The sequence below is a fragment of the Pelodiscus sinensis genome, chromosome 3 (assembly GCF_052426305.1).
Source record: "Pelodiscus sinensis isolate ZL-2025 chromosome 3, ASM5242630v1, whole genome shotgun sequence".
In the NCBI taxonomy this organism is placed as follows: Eukaryota; Metazoa; Chordata; order Testudines; family Trionychidae; genus Pelodiscus; species Pelodiscus sinensis.
This window is the reverse complement of record NC_143054.1, coordinates 91,566,884-91,581,674: the sequence shown is the minus strand read 5'-3', so window position 1 is coordinate 91,581,674 and position 14,791 is coordinate 91,566,884. Positions and strand designations below refer to the sequence as shown.

The 14,791-nt window shown below is 45.4% G+C and overlaps 1 protein-coding gene across 2 annotated transcripts in view; it reads right to left on the bottom strand.

Moving 5' to 3' along the window:
* NCOA7 (nuclear receptor coactivator 7) overlaps window positions 1–10,671 on the bottom strand; it is a 124,670-nt gene extending 113,999 nt beyond the window's left edge. The window contains exon 1 of one of the 2 annotated variants that reach the window (XM_006139438.5): window positions 10,255–10,671. The gene's annotated coding sequence lies outside the window, so the exon portion shown is untranslated. The remainder of the gene's footprint in view (window positions 1–10,254) is intronic. The other variant, XM_006139436.5, reaches the window with a different exon arrangement.
* Between the last annotated feature and the right edge of the window lie 4,120 nt (window positions 10,672–14,791).

The following is a 14,791-nucleotide window of genomic DNA, read 5'->3' as shown; positions in this document are numbered from 1 at the left end:
CCATACGCCGCACACCCAGGGCCGGCACAGCCCTTGTGCCATGCACCCGGGGGCGGGGCTACCCATATGCTGAGCACCCAGGGGCGAGCACCGCTCATGCACCACGTGCCCGAGGGCAGGGCTGGCCCTGATCACTCGGTGGGCGCACAGAAATGGCCCGGCGGGCGTCATGGTGCCCACAGGCACCGCGTTGGGGACCACTGGACTAGAATGTATGTGAGTAGCCCTCATGGGGCATGTCTACATTAGGAAATTATTTTGAAATAACTCCTGAAATAACTATTTTGAAATAGTGTGAACACACTACAGAGAAGCCTTGAAATTAGTCCAAAGCAGGATCCCTTAATGTGGATGCACTGCCACGCCTTAAGAGCCCTAGGAAGCACTGGGGAGTAATTATTCTGAATGACTCTGTGGAGTAGTTGTTTTGAAATAGCAGCAGATCATCCACATTACGGCTATTTTGAAATAACTATTTCAAAATAAGCTTTATTCCTCATGGAAAGCAGGAGTTATTTTGAAATAACCAGCCCCTTATTTTGGAATAATGGCCTTGGTAGTGTGGACGCTCCACTTGTTATTACGAAGTAAGGGGAGGTATTTCAAAGTAACTCCCTAGTGTAGACCAGGGCATGAGAAGCTCTTACTTGTCCCTCATCAGACAAGTACTGCCATATTCAGACTCTAATCTTTAGCAGATTCATCATCCAAGGCTTGATTGGCAGCTTGAATTTTGCCCGTCAGAATGGGTACCACTTGAGGAATTCACTATGCCCTGAGTCCATAGCTACTTGCTTAGAAATGACTGGTAAGCATCCAGACCATTATAATAGTCTAGCTGGACAGGGTGTGGCTAGGATTGGCAGTCAGCGCATCATTTGGGTTGGGATGATGACCCAGTGAAGTATTAATTCCTAGAACTGTTGCTCCTGCTTCTGTTAAAGAGCCAACTGACCTTGCTGTTTTGGGGCTCATATAAGGGTCTAATGCTGTTGTGCCAAATAATTTGTGAGGCCTTCCATTTCCCCTCATTTGTGTAGAGGATGTCTGCAATTCCACCTCTATTGCAAAACAGTAAGTGATGGGTGGTCTGAATAGCTAGAGCAAGGCAGCTCAAGGAAGATTTAGCTGGAGAGAGACAGTTCAGAGTTTGTGTAAAAACAAGAAATGTTCTCTGGGATTTCAGTTTTATCTCAGAAATTCTGCTTTTACCAAAACAATACACATTTTATTTCTTTTTTTACACCAAAATTCCCCATGTTTCTTCTCTGTAGCTTAAAACACTCAGTAAAACCCAAACAATATGACCATTCAACCAACAGGTGTTCTATTCAGATTCTCATGTTACCCCAGAGCTCCCTGCTTGTCTCTTTCCCCATTTTGGAATAACCCAGACTACCTTTAAAAAAAGATGTACACAAGAGAGAAAATGGCTTGTGCCTTTTTTTGCTTTTTTGTGAGACATAAAACCAGCCTGTATTTTTTTCATAAAGAGAACCAGTAAAATGGTAATCCAGGAGAAAGAGTGAAAACTAAACAACTGACAAGAGAAACACAATTTTACACAGACTGTCTAAAAACTGAAGAAAAATGAAAGGTTTTAATTAACAACTGTTCAACTTACACGACTTATGTTTTGGATAAAGAAAGCCTTTTTTTAAAGGCTTTACACTCCCACTCCTTCATTTGTGAGTTACAAACTCACAGCCAACATCCCTGAAACTCCCCCAAGCTCCTCCAACAAAACCAGACAAAAATTCTTGACATTTATTTCAAAGGTAAAAAGAAAGATTGGAAGGGGAGGTGGAAAGGTTCATCTGGTGTTCTTTATATAACACTGGACTCAGTTGAACTTAATTGGCTACTTGCTGGGTGTGTCTAGCTAAGGTGTAGATGAACCTTTGCTGGGAGACAATCAATAAAACCTAGAAAAAACATAAAAAACAATAGTCTAATAGTACCTTAAAGACTAACAAAACATGTAGATGGTGGTATGAGCTTTTGTGGGCACAACCCACTTCTCCAGATGAAAGAAGTGGGTCATCTGAAGAAGTGGGCTATGCCCACGAACACTCATGATACCATCTACATGTTTTGTTAGTCTTTAAGGTGCTACTAGACTATTTGTTCTTTTTTAAGTTTTTCCTGGTACAGACTAACTCAGCTACTCTTCTGAAGCAATAAAACCTAGGCCATTATCTGGCTTGGCAGGGCCTCTTCATTGGGACACTGCCTGAATGGGGAGCAGCAAGGCTATGGGATTCTTGCTGGGGATCACCAAAACACCTACACACCCCATCAAACTGTACTTTATTAAAAATCCCATGGAATCTGAAATAACCACAGATAGTTTTTAAAAATCCATTATTTTACTTCTCATTTAGTAGATAACACTTCCATAAACACAGTGCAATTTACCACAATGTTGGGGCATTCCTTACCCAGAGATGATTTCTTACTACAAGACAAATCCCATTTTATTTACCTGATGTTTTTCCATAGTGTCCATCATCATAGTACACATATATTGCTGAATCATCAACTCTGCTTAGCTGGTCCTGGCATGTGTCCCATACCAAATACAGGCCAGGCTAACCCCACTTCACTTGAGATCACAGAACTAGCTGGTATGATAGCAAGCCACATCGGTTCCCCTTGAAACTTAAGTGACATAACTAGTCTCCTAAATATTAATGGGTTCAGTCTTTTCCATTATAATGCTGTTTAATATAAGAATATACACAGACAATAAGACAGATGGTGTGTGGAGCAGAAAGTATGGAAGTTAATAACTGCAGAAGGGGGAAAATGCCATTGCTGGGAAGAATAAAGTTTAGTTTTAAAATGAGTCAGATGCTGGTCAGATGCCTGTGCAATGAATCCACATCAGGCTGGAATTCCAGTATTTGTGTGTCTTCAGGGTTTCCTCTCCCTTTTCTAAACTAGACAATTAAGTCGGCTTCTGTTTAGTCAATTTATAGCCACCGCAGTAATCACTGCACTTTTTCATGTCCACACTGCCCTTTTTCTTCTAGTGGTGTAAACCCTCAGCAGGAGCTTGTTCACCAACTTAAGTGAAGCAGCATGAGCCTCTCTGTTGGGCTGACAGCACAGGCTGTGATCAGACTGTCAGTACTCCAGTAGTAGGGCTCACAGCTATGCATTCCATGCAGAGCAGACAGGTAATATAAGTAATGCAGTGTCACTATGTTGCCCTAACTACATTGACCTAAGCTCTAAACTGCTAATGGAAGTGGAATTGTTAGGTCAGTGTAGAGGGCGACTGAATCAGCAGGAGCAACACTGCAGTGTAGACAGAGCTGCCTTATGTTGACCTAACTCTGTAACGTGAACCTAGCCTTAGTCCTCATCTTCTAATCTAAGGGACAGGAGCTGGCCCTTTGCCTGTATCTAGAGAAGGACCATAGGGGATCCCTGGGCAATACAGATGATAAAGGATTCTGAATAAAACTATTTCCCTCTTCTCTCCTCTCAGTGAACTGGTGCTACGCCATCAGGCTCATATAACTGACTGTATGATTGTATAACTGATTTTTGATTCAGAAACAAGCCATAGTTTGGGGAATCTACAGAAAGAGGGTCACCTCCTCAAAATCAATTACTGGTTGGACCTCCCTGGTCTGGCACCCTCGGGACCTGACCCATCCCAAATGATGGGTTTTGCCAGACCAGGGAAGGTCATTTCCCTGCCACCAACCCCCTCTATCCCTGCCCCAACCACTGCCCTCCCAGCTGGCTTCCTTCCCCCCCTTTCTGGCCCTGCTGCCCAACTGGGCAGCTCCACCACCTCTTCACACTGGGCTCCTGCCGTCACACCTAGCTCCTGCTGCTGTGGCGGGCAGCCCTACTGCCTCTGCTCGCTGGGCTCCCCACTGCCACACCAGGCAGCCCGGGTGCCTGTGCACAAACTGAGCTCTTGCTTTCTGCACCCGGCAGCCCCACTGTCTTCGCGCACTGGGTTCTCAGTGCTGCACTGTGCAGCTCCGCTACCTCTGCACACCAGGTTCCTGCTGCAGAGCTTGGCTCCTGTTGCTGTTCCAGGCAGCCCCACAGCCTCTGGGCCGGGCTCTTACTGCCATGTGTGGGGCTCCTACAGCCCTGCTGGGAAGCCTTGCTACCCTGCCAGCTTGCAGGGCTTCATGGTGCTTGCCTTCCACAGGACTCTCTGGTCCTGGAACATCTATGATCCTGCTGGACCACGGATGTTGCCGGATCAGAAAGTCCCGGTTAAGACAGTTTCAACCTGTAATGTGAAAAAGGGCTTAGGGTACGGGGTGAATAACCAGCTGAACATTCCTTCATGTTAAGCTGTGGCCAAAAGAGTAACATGCCACAGGAGTATACAGGGCTTTGACTGTAATCAGCACTATTAAGACCATTACTGGAATATTGTGTCCTGTCCCTTCTAAAAGGATGTCAAAAAAATGGGAGGGTTTCCAAGAAGAGAAACAATAATTATTTGAGAACTTGAATACCTGTTGTACAGTCAGAGATTTAAGGATTCAATCTATTTAGCTTATTGATGAGAAGTTATGAGATGACTTGAGCATGATCTGTATATACTTATGTGGGGAGAAAATACCTGACAATAGGGAGCTCCCTTAATCTGGCAGACAAAGTCATTACAAAATCCCAGAGTAGAGAAGATGAAGCCAGATAAATTCAAATAGGAAATAAAGCACACATTTTTAATCATAAAGGTAAATAAACATGGGAATAGCTGATGTACGATGTGACATTCTCCATCACTAGACATTTTAAAATCAAGACTGGACATCTGCTAAAAGATATACTATAGTTCAACTACAAGTTATTAGGCTTGATGAAAGAACTGCTGTGTGAAATGTTATGGCCTGTTCTAGGCAGGAGGTCAGACTAGATGATGACCATGGCCTCTTCTCATATTTAAAAAAAAAAATCTATTAAAATTGCAAAGGGGAGCCTCCAGAGTGTGAGAGTATCCCTATCTATACTTACAAAGAACGGAAGTTGCAGATCCCGAACAAGTATTACCACCTTCAAAATGGAGCAAATTCAGTTGATAGGGGACACCGTGGCTCAATTTCTACAGCTTACCCCTGCATGACATTCTGGTCAGCTGCCAGCACAGTAACAGAAGATATGTTGTATGATTTTCCTCATTCTGCACTTGGGTTTATGATTAATAGGAAAAATATACATGCTGGAACCCTCACTGAAAACAGACTCCTTTAGATTCAAGGTAGACTTCGCAATTGCCCTTATATATATATGGCAGCAAAATAAGGAAAAAGATAAAGACTCCTCAGACTTCAAAAAATTCCTCAAAAACTAGGCTCAAGTTCAGTCAAGGGTTACTACCTCTTTAGCTTAGACAGAAGACTGACAGGGACCATCCTGCTAATGGATGGTCAATCCTCCTACAGGTTGGACCTCCCTGGTCCTGGATGATGGATTTTGCCGGATCAGGGGAGGTCATTTCTGGCCCCCCTGCCACCAGCCCCCTCCATCCCTGGCCCTACTACCAGCCTCCCAGCCAGTTCCCCACTCTCGCTGGCCTCCACTGCCCTGTCAGCCCCCGCTGGGCAGCACCATTACCTCTGCGCACACTTGGCTCCCACTGCAGTGCCCAGCAGCCCTGCCACTTCTGTGCGCAACTGGCTCCTACTGCAGCACCTGGCAGCTCCACCACCTCTGTGCCCTCTGTGTTCCTGTTGTCCTACTAGGCAGTCCCACTACCACCCGTAGGGTCCCACTGCCCTGCCAGGAAACCCCACTACCATGGCTCAGGCTCCCGCTGCCCTGACGGTCTGCAGAGCTTCCAGATGCTAATTCTCCACCGGGATTCTCTGGTCCTGGAAGATCCATGGTCCAATGTTGCCAGACCAAAAAAGTCCCGGTTAAGAGAGTTTCAACCTGTAAGCGGCTATGGGGGGGCGCGCGGCTATGGGGGGGCCCCGCCCCCGTCCCCGTCCCCTGGCGCCCGGCAGGCGAACGGCCACGCCCCCTGGCGCCCGGCAACCTCCACAGGTTGGGGACCACTGGTCTAGGTCTACCACATCCACCGCTTCTCCCTTATCCACAAGACTTGTTATCCTATCAAAGAAAGCTATCAGATTGGTTTGACATGATTTGTTCTTTACAAATCCATACAAATCCAAAACCTATCACCTTATTATCTTTCAGATGTTTGCAGATGAATTATTTAATTACCTGTTCCATTATCTTTCCTGGCACAGAAGTTAAATATAGATACCTCCATGTATGAGACACCCTTTGGTCCCACTTAAGTCATCCATCTAAAGGAGGTTTTTCAAGTTGGACAATTAGGTCACAGAAGAGCTCCTGCTTTAACAATGTTAGTATCTATTCTATTCTCCAAATGAATGCAGCTCTATAGTAGCACTAGAGAAGCTCCGTGCCTTCCCTTAATACTTTGATGCTTGCAGGCACCACACTGTAGGAAAATCAGGACTTCAAGAATGATTAAAATTTGAGGAACAGCCAGCCAAAGACTCCAAAAAAAAAATAGGAAAAAATGTTAAGTACGTCATAAGCAGGAAGCTAAACCACAAGTGGGACCACTGAACAATCAACATGCAAAAGGAACACTCAAGGACAGTATGGCCACTGAGGAGAAACTTAATTAACTCTTTGCATTGGTCTTCACAGCTGACAATGTGAGGGAGATACCCAAAATTGAGCCATTCTTTTTAGGTGACAATTCTGAAGTGTCATTAAAAGGAGGTTTTGGGGAAAAATGACCAAGTAAATAGTAGTAAGTCACCAGGACCAGATGGCATTCACGCAAGAGCTCTGAAGGAACTCACATGTGAAATTGCAGAACTACAGTTTGTAACCTTTAAGTCAGCTTCTGTACCAAATAAAAGATAGCTAATGCACCATTTTTTAAAAAGTGCTCCAGGGGTAATCCCATTAGTTACAGCTCAGTAAGGCTGACTTAAGTACTGGGCAAACTGGCTAGAACTATAGCAAAGAACAATATTGTCAGACACAGAGATGAAGATAATTTGTTGAGGGAAGAGTCAACATGTTTTTTGTAAAGGTAAACTATACTTCACCAAATTACTAGAAGTATTATCCAAGCATGTGGACAAGGGGGAATCCAGTGAACAGTGTACTTAGAATTTCAGAAAGCCTTTGACCAAAGGCTCTAAAGCAAAGTAAGCTGCCGTGGGACAAGAGAGACAGTCCTCTCCTGGACTGGTAACTGGTTAAAATAAAGGCAACAAAGGGTAGGAATACTTGATCAGTGAGGAAACTAGTGGCGTCCCCTTGGAGTCTGTTCTGGGACTAGTTCCATTCAACAGATTCAGTTCAAGTGGGCACTGCCGGGGGAGGGGTGCATATCTCCCAGCTGGGGTGAGTCCAGGCTCATCTGCCCCTTGTGTTCTCTTGCCAGAGTGAAGAATGCAGCTTTCCCCAGCCAGCAATGTTTCCATATAAATCAGGAGAGGACCCCTGCCCATCCTGAAGGGCACATGGGGGGGTGGGAGGCTCGTAACTGCAGTAGTTGTGGACGGATGGGGGAGGACACCCCCAGCCAGCCCCTTCTCCTGTCTGGTGATTCGGTCTCTTTTCCGTATGGTTTTATGAGAAGCAATCCCATTCCAGGCACATCTTATTTTCCAAGCACAACCAAAGACTTGCTTTTAGTTATGATAAAAGGGAGACGTATTGAATGTGGTGGTCCTAGCTCATACCATTTAGGATGAATTTTTGAACAGACAGACACACACACACATAAACCCTCTCAAATCTACAGTAGATTATTAGTAGCCCTGTGAGGATACAAAATGTGTATCTGCATCCACATCTGCAAATATGATCCATGGATATCTGCATCCACGGATATGGATACCCATAAATTTGCAGGGTGATAGATGCAAAATTTGTATTCGCATCTGCAAAAAATTAGTCATGTATATATGTGGGTTTGCAGGGCCCTACTTATGAAATATTGCATACTGTCACTTCCTGAGTTACTCTGCTTGTATTCTCCAAATTTTAAATACAGAAGATAACACAGAAGCATTCTTATTGATTCACTTCACATTCAAGAGATGATATATCACTTCAACATTAGAGATGACGAATCAGAACCTTAGCTGCATCAAGTGAAGAAAAGCCGCAACTCATAGGAACGGTGACATCACAAGAGAAGAGCCCATTAAGGCAAGAGGAGGACAGTGGGACCTTAGTTTATTGATTGCATGCAGCATATACAATGTGTTTTCTGAAAACGTTCCTCTCCTGATGCCGTGCTACACAAGGAAGAAAAGGCACTATTAAAGAACGTGGAGGCTCTGTAGTCAAAGACCAAAATTTCCTGCAAGATCCTTCTGCGAAATTCACAGAATTTATTCACAGAATAAATGAACTAACTAGATAGTGGACTCAATCCTACAAAGTTTTATGCCTGTCAGTAACTTTGCTTATGGGACTGATGCTATTGCAGTCAATGGGAGTACTCACAAAGTTACTCACAAATATAAAACTTGCAAGATTGAGTCCACTGTTGATTTAATTCATTTATAGACATCTTCCAGGTACAAGGATTTTAGATAAGAGAGCACTGAAAAATGGAAGCATTTTTACTTCAGCTTGCTTTCAATTTTCAAGAGCTGTATGGCTGCTTTAAACAGCTTTTCAGATGTTGCATGTATATTTTTTGGTGTTTCCTTTTGCAAACCGCAATAACTATTTTTCCTAATGTTATATGTTATACATAATACATCTACTCATTTTTATAAAATATTTACATTTTTGTGTATGCAATAGACTAGAAAGACTTATTCCAGCCATATGCATGCAAAATATTATCCAAATGTAAGTACTCAATATAGTTCATACCATCACTACACAAATCATAATCAATTAGTGGGTAAACATCACCTATCTAAAAGTCCATAATAATGTATGAATACAAGCATATACAATGACTTCATGGAAGTACAGTAATTACAGAGTGTGTCAAATAACATGATAAAATAACATTACTATTTACTCTAAAGACTAATGTCAAGAAGAGAGCCATCAAAATCTATAGCCTTGATACTGCAGGCAGATCAACAGTGCCTCAAAAGAATCCTAGTGTAATCAATAACAATGTGAACAGGTGTAGGGGTCCCACTGCTCACATTAAATTGCAAGATCCAGTCCTAAAGGCGCAGTCCAGATTTGTAACGTTAACTCTGAGGAGACTCTCTTTTCTTGATCTTTAATATGTCTGATTAATGTAGTTTGATAGTTAAAATACAGCTATGTGTTTTAAATAGAACTATCGTAACCAACCCCATTTTCCAATAATCTACATGCTGGAAATCTTACAATGCTCCAAAATTTAGACATTAAACAATGAAAATCACCATTTGTTCTTTATTTTGAAATAATATTTGAAAGTAAGCACCTAGCCCAGCAATTTTGCTGAAAAACAAAGGATGTCAGGTATTAAGTTATGTCAAACATACTGGAATATGATTGTTGTCTACTGCTGGCTGTTTCTGTGCATCACTGCGGTGAATACCCACCCCACATCACCCAATACCTACGACAGATTTCATTCTCCCAAAATATCATTTAAGGAAGCTGATGGAGCTGCAGGCCACTTCCTTAAATTATCACCACCACCTCCTCTTTTTCCTTCTTAAATTAAAGAAAATGAAATCTGCTTCCTGGAGGTATATCTAAAAATTCTGTAATCCTAACTGAAAGTATATTTCAGCACCCCGCAAGAGTGGGAGAAGAAATAATTATTACACTGTTAGCAAAGGGGCTAATAAATAAGATTTGGATTGTAAAATCTTCGAAGCAAGGCTACTGGCATTGAAAGCAGCTACCCCACTGAGTGTGCTACCAAAACAACGCACCCGGAAAAGAATTCAAGCTAACTGAAGCCCTCCCATGAAATACAGGTTAGCTGTACACATACACACTGCATCTTTCTGCCCGGCAGCCCCTTCTCTCAGCAGCTTCCTCACGTCTGTTTTGCTGACAGCCAAGGGAAGCAGCATTTCTGAAACCAGCCAAACTAATGCACTTTTCCATCTGCCCGCCCTCTTCCCCCCCCTTGCCGGCTGTGTTGTTGTGTTGTTTCTCGGAAAGGCAGCTCGATTGTCTATTAGAAGAGCTGTAAAATATCAACCCCTGGATGGAGCCCCCTTGCCCTGCTCAGGGAGCTGCCGAGTCACCCACCCTGGGGGTGTCTGCCGCGCCGGGCTCGCTGATACCCACCCTGCTGCCCTGGTGCCTTCAGCAGCGAGGCGGGCACTTGCGGTCGCGGCTGGGTCGGATCCTCTTCGGGATGCTGTGCGGGCGCCGCATGCTCCTCGGGCGGGCAGGGAGGCGGCTGCAAGCGGCAGGGAGGCGGGGGTGGCCGGCGCTGCAGAGGCGCGGACGCGGCAGCGGGAACCAAAGCAACAACATCCACGGGCCCCCGGAGAGCCCCGGCCGCTGCAGGCAGCTCAGCCCGCTGCAGAGAGCGCGCAGCTCCCGGCCTCGGGCGGCAGCAGCAGCATGGTCGCCAGGCAGCGCCTGCGCCGCATTCACCCACCCAGCCGCCAGCGGGCCTCGGCGCCAGTGCGCCCCGCTCCCCTGTTCCGCCTGCGCCGCTAGAGCCCAGCCCGGCCCACAGCTCCGCCCTGCGCCGGGCCCGGGGCGCCTCCTCCAGCCCGGCCCCCTCCCGCAGCCCCGCTCTGCGCGTCCGGCACAGCCCCCTCGAGCGTCCCCGCCGCCCTCAGCCCACCTCTGAGGGCTGGGGGCAAAATCTCCCCTCCCGTGCCGGGTGGTGTGTCCCACTGACCACCCCAGGTTGCCCATAAAGGCTAAATGACTTGCCTGGATTTGAGGCGGGGAAGAGAGACTCATTTGTCAGTGTGAAGGCCTTAGTCCCACATGTTGCAACATAGAGGTTTCACCCCCATAGAGTCCCGGCCAGGGTTAGCGTATTAATCGAAACAAGCTCCTCTTCATTCAATCATTCCCTAGGGCACCCCAAGAATTACCTTTTTTTTTTTTTTTTACTACTAGTCCTCCCCCTGCAATTTGATTGATGTGGGTTGGCCCCTTCTGCACATCCATAAGGAGCCTTGTAGAATCAGGGCCTAAATGTTAAAGTCTATTGAAGATTGAGAATTTTAATTTCAGTGGAAAAAAGGAAAACCCTGGGACAAGCATATTCCCTGCCTCCCTATGCTCCTGGCCTGCCATGTTTTTTTTTCCACTCACTCCCCTCCAAACAAAAAAAGTATTTTGGTTTAATTTAGGAAAACAATGTATTTCCCAACATTATTTAACTTTGGACAACAGTGAGTCTCAAGCATATAAGATTTATCATCTTTGCAGCTACGCTAAACAGTATCCATCTCTCTGTTCTCCTGTAATCTGTGTAATGGTCACTTCTCTATTCCGGTTCACGTTCTAGGGATGTGAATGTGTATCCAAGTACATGGTTAACTGTTGAACCTGGGCTCATTGATTAACCCTCATGGTTACACACAGCCCTGTTCCCTTCCCCGCCCACCGCTGCCTCTGTATCAGAGGCAGCAGAGGTGGAGGTGAGGGGGCAGGAGCCAGAGCACTTGGGGAGCCAGCATCAAAGCCATCTCCCACACAATCACCAGCTCCCACGTGTAAACATGTATCATGTTTACACAAATAAGTGCATTTTAACATCCCTATCAGGTTCACAGTGCCAGATCTGAAGGCCTAAAACTTCAGGGCAGGCCTAAAGATTTTAACAATTCCAGAAAATCATGAGCTGCAGACTAAAAGCCTGAGGTTAAACAGTTAGGTATACAAACGCATACTATCCCTAAGCTTGTAAAATGAGACTCACATAATGAAATGTCAGATGAGGAATAACACATGCCATAACAAGGCACATGTGCAGCTCTTTTAAGATAAGAAATATTATCATAAATTCCATATGGGCCTAGCTTATTGGAGCCCCATTCTTGGTTGGTCCCCAGGCACTACCATAATAAACATAATTCACAATGAAAGGGAAACACCGAAGAACTGGAATATTTTTTTCTTTCCCTCTTTTTTTGCTTCCATTGAAGACATACGTATCCCACTTTAAAATGTTTCTTACAGGTACAGGTTGCACCTCTATAAACAAGAATTCTCTGGTCCGGCAACATCCATGCTCTTTCCAGACCATGGATGTTCCAGGATCAGAGAGTCCCCATGTGCCGTGGGAGGACCAGGAGCTCATCATTATGTGGGGCGGGGAGTGACGTGCAACTCAGCTGGGCTGAAGCGAGGGGCTGGCACACACCTCAGCTGGGCTCTGGGGATGAGAGCAGGAGTCGACACAAGACTCAGCTGGGCTGCAGAGGGGGAGAGGACTGGGAGCCAGTGCATGGCTCAGCTAGGCTGCATGGTGGGGAGACCAGGAATTGACATGGCATAGCTGGAGGTGGGGGCAGGAAGCCGTGGAGGACTGGGCAAGGGAAGCAGCAGCAGGGGACCAGAAATGATCTCCCTCATCAGGAAAAATCCCTCATCTTAGAACAGTCAGATTCTGACAGTGCCGGACCAGGGAGGTCCCACCTGTACTGTTGTAATTTCCCTCTCCCCCCAGGGGGCACTTAGGACAGTGGGTGTGATATTATAATATCCATAAGAAATTGAAATGTGTGGGGGTTCAGGGCAGGGAATTGTGATGTGGAGAGGGGCTTAGGGCAGGGAATGGGGCGTAGGTTGTAGAAGTCAGGGTTGGGTTTTTCTTGCGCAAGAAGGGGCAGTGTAGAGCCTCTTCCTTCTGGCACAAGAGCCTCTTCCGCAAAAATGGTGGCTCATCAGATCAGTAAATGAGGCTCTGCGATATTCCACGCTTGTGGATGGAAAAAATTAGAGGGAACACTGGGAGGTATTCCACCAGCCATCCTCTTTCACCTGCCTGCTGCTTAATGCGGCAGCCTAAAGGAGAGCCCTGGGAGCCTAGCTGAGAGCACATCTGCCTCTTTCTGCAGTCAAGTGCCCCATCCAGTTCTTACTAGAGTAGCACATTGCCTTACTTTCACCTCTGGTCCAAAGCCTATTTAACTTCGGGATGTTAAAATGCAAGTAATTGTGTAAACATGTAACCACTGAAAAATCCAGACTAGTGGTTATACCTTCACACCCCTAATTTAATTCATCACTAAATTTGGTTAACCATAGGTAAAAATCAGGGTCTAGTAATAACATCCTTCATCTCTTAAGAAACTTCATCCCTTCCTCTTGGCCAGGCACCTGGTCACCAAGGATGCATGTGTTTGTCACTCTCAGCTCAAGTCATTGTAATTTACTCTAGCTGAGGCTGTCTAAAGAAAATGCAGGGCTCCAGACGCTACAACATGTAGCTGCACGGTACCCGGTTGTAGCCAGACAGATACTCCCCCACCCCCCATCACATCCATCTTATTTGCCTCTCTGAGGTTCCTGAAGCATACAGGGCAGAGAAGGAGCAATAAAATCAGCCTAGTCTATGCTGGCTCATCTGATCCTGAGAAGCTGAAAACATAGATATGAGAAAAGAACGATTAAGGCAATAAGCTGGCCTCGAGGTTGCGAGAACTGCCCTGGCTGGCACCCATGTTGATACGATCACACACAGTCATCCCTGGGAGAGGAATCTACCACTGAGAAAAGAATCTCCAGTACTTCCAATTTAGTTCTCTCTCTTACAAGTGTAAATTAAGTTCACTACTCCCTTGTAAGAACTGGTGTCAAAGAGACAGACCAGCACCATTTGGCATCACAGATAAGAAAGAGAAATACATGACCCCATGGGTATAAATATAGGTCCAGCAGCACACTCACTTTGAGTGTCAATCTATCATCTACCTGCTGGTCGGGTTAGGTGTTTGACCTCCTGAGGTTCCACGGGGACGCCGCCCACCTCGTCTTTTCGTCTTTTCAAGGAACTGAGGGACCAGCCCTGGCTTGATCCGCTGGAGTCGAGAGGCACAGAAGAGGGTAAAAATTGTACCTGGATGTGGTCCTTTGTCTTAAGTGTACACATAGACTTAGAGCTCTTTAAAGATTAAGCTGACACTTGGTACCATTATTTCTATTTTCTATCTTTATTTTCTTTGTAACTATTTTTAAGATCTATATTTGCGAGCAGTTAAGAAATAGAGCAATAGCCATTGTAACCATATGATTTATAAGCTTCTTTAATAAACCTGTAACTGTTTAAGTTTTAACCTGACTCCTTCAGTTGCTGTAACAGAACCAAGCACAATTTAAAAGAACTTCAGCCGGTCATAAGGGACAGGTATAGGAAGAGCTTGGGCGTTTGGATTGTGTCACTCCCAGGTGACAGATCCGTTGGGGCATCTTCCCTAGACTGCCCGCTGCGAAGGGATCCTGTATCCTAGCAGCTGAAATCTGAGATGTAATAAGCTCTTCCTATAAACTCAGGGCATCTGTCAGCCTGTTTGCTGCCCTCTGCAACGGGACCCCGGTCCTAACAGTAAAATCACGGATGTTAAACTCTTTTCGGGACGCCCTCCAGCCTCCTAGGCTGCCCACTGCGATGAGACCTTGCGTCTCAGCAGTTGAAGACTTGGGTATAACACACACGCACACACTGCCCTGACCGTCGGCTGACACCAGTTTAAGCAATTGTGAACATATAAACCCATGCTCCAGGCTATTCCCAGATAAAAACTATTGTAAAATATAATTACTTCCAGTTATGTATATAGTTGTAATTTAGGGTAAACTAAGCTACATTAACAGCTGTTGAAATCACCCCCAAACCAAGCATATATCTAAG